General features: G+C 47.2%; 1 pseudogene; it reads left to right on the top strand.

The window, feature by feature from the left end:
• Positions 1-367: 367 nt before the first annotated feature.
• On the top strand, positions 368-1,610 carry LOC137224402 (14-3-3 protein gamma-like; annotated as a pseudogene).
• Positions 1,611-2,511: the final 901 nt, after the last annotated feature.

Genomic DNA, 2,511 nt, shown 5'->3' with positions numbered 1-2,511 from the left:
AGTAATATTCCATCATACCACATCTTTTATCCATTCATCTGTCAATGGACATTTACATTGCTTCCATGCCTTGGCTCTTGTGAATAGTGCTGCTGTGAACATTGGGGTGCGTGTATCTTTTCAGGTTATAGTTTTCTCTGGATATATGCCCAGGAGTGAGATTGCTGGATCATGTGAAATAAATTACAGTATAGACAAATGATGCAATACTACACAGGGTTTTAAAAGACTGGGGTAAATTTTGATGTAATAGCATAAAAATTATCCCATTATATTAAAAAAAATGAAAATAAAGAGGTTAAGAGCCGCCTCGCGCCGGGTCCCGCGGTCTCAGCTTGAGCCGCAGCCTTCACGCCGTCACCTCAGCCGCTCGCTTCGTGGGTCGGTCCTTCCGGCACACAGGCTCCAGCCGCGCCCGCAGCCACCCTCCAAGCCCTTCAGGCCGCCCCGGTCTCCTCGCCTGGCCCGACCCAGCCCGTGAAGATGGTGGACTGCGAGCAACCGGTGCAGAAAGCCCGGCTGGTGGAGCAGGCGGAGTGCTACGACGACATGGCCGAGGCCATGAAGAACGTGAGTCCCCCCACCCCCGCCACCCCACCCTTCGCAGACACGGGTTTTCGCTGGGTCGACTTGGGGACTAGTCGTCCGTCGCTCCTGCAGGTGACAGAGCTGAATGAGCCACTGTCCAATGAAGAAAGAAATCTTCTCTCTGTGGCCTACAAGAATGTAGTTGGGGCACGCCGTTCTTCCTGGAGGGTCATTAGTAGCATTGAGCAGAAGACATCTGCAGATGGTAATGAGAAGAAGATAGAGATGGTCCGTGCTTACCGTGAAAAAATAGAGAAGGAGTTGGAGGCTGTATGTCAGGATGTGCTGAGCCTACTGGATAACTACCTGATCAAGAATTGCAGTAAGACCCAGTATGAGAGCAAAGTGTTTTACCTGAAGATGAAAGGGGACTATTACCACTACCTGGTCAAAGTCGCCACTGGAGAGAAGGGGGTGACCATCGTGGAGTCATCTGAGAAGGCCTACAGCGAAGCCCATAAGATTAGCCAGCAGCACGTGCAGCCCACTCACCCCATTAGATTAGGCCTGGCCCTTAACTACTCCGTTTTCTACTATGAGATCCAGAACGCCCCAGAGCAAGCCTGCCACTTGGCCAAGACCGCTTTTGATGACGCCATTGCTGAGCTCGACGCTCTCAACAAGACTCCTACAAGGACTCCACGCTCATCATGCAGCTCCTCCGCGACAATCTCACGCTCTGGACAAGCGATCAGCAAGACGACGACGGTGGAGAAGGCAACAATTAAGGCCCCCAGGTGGGCTGGCAGCACACGCTGATGCTACTACTGCAGTCTTTATTTTTTTCCCATGAGTTGTGGGTCGGGTGGGGGAGGGAAAGGGAGCGATGACCTTCCTAGGGAGAAACCCACGACCTGTCCTGTCTTTGATCGCCTCTTTGACATTTTTGCCAAAATACCACTAGTGGAAAGTCAGGCTAGCTGTGCTGGTATTGGAATAGCAGCCTCACAGTGGCATATGGACTGTTCTGTAGACTAATGCAAGTGGAGCTGTCCTTAATTTAACTTATTGCTAGAAAATAGGGGTTTTTTTTAACATCTTTATTGGAGTATAATTGCTTTACAATGGTGTGTTAGTTTCTGCTTTATAACAAAGTGAATCAGTTATACATATATATATGTTCCCATATCTCTTCCCTCTTGCGTCTCCCTCCCTCCCACCCTCCCTATCCCACCCCTCCAGGCGGTCACAAAGCACCGAGTGGATATCCCTGTGCTATACAGCTGCTTCCCACTAGCTATCTACCTTATGTTTGGTAGTGTATATATGTCCATGCCTCTCTCTCGCTTTGTCACAGCTCACCCTTCCCCCTCCCCATATCCTCAAGTCCGTTCTCCAGTAGGTCTGTGTCTTTATTCCTGTCTTACCCCTAGAAAATAGGGTTTTAAGATGAAAAGAAAACGTAAACGGAATAGCCCCCATTCAATAAGTTCTGTGGTTCCAGTAAGGATTTTTATGTACATATGCTCTTGTCTTTTAAGTTCTGGGTACTTTCTAGCTCATCCGTTTTAGCTGTGCATTTTGTTTTTCAGGGTGTACTTTACCAGACATGGAATAGTTAAAATCCCAAACTGATAGACTTAGAACATAAGGTATATTTATCCTTGTGGTTTAGGCCTTGCCAGTTTTCAGAAGTTTCTGATTAGTTGACAGTATTAACACTAAATTGCAGTTTACAGTATTTCTACATTACAGCCATATATGACATCAAGCCATTGATTGTGTGTTTTTTCTTATTTTGGCTTTTACATCCTTATTCCGCCTCATCCAGGTTGGTTTTGCTGTTATCTGTCTCCTAGGCCAAAAGGCTTGCCTGAGGAGAATCAAAGCTACTTTAGGTTTTGTTGAATAGGTGCTTGGCAGGTGGCTGTGGGATTTTTGTCCTTCTTTCTTCTTAACTTAAATCCACCACAAAAATGATTA

The sequence above is a fragment of the Pseudorca crassidens genome, chromosome 5 (genome assembly GCF_039906515.1).
Source record: "Pseudorca crassidens isolate mPseCra1 chromosome 5, mPseCra1.hap1, whole genome shotgun sequence".
NCBI classification, from domain to species: Eukaryota; Metazoa; Chordata; class Mammalia; order Artiodactyla; family Delphinidae; genus Pseudorca; species Pseudorca crassidens.
Note: the sequence above shows the minus strand (reverse complement) of the source record. Positions and strands in the feature narration are given on the sequence as shown.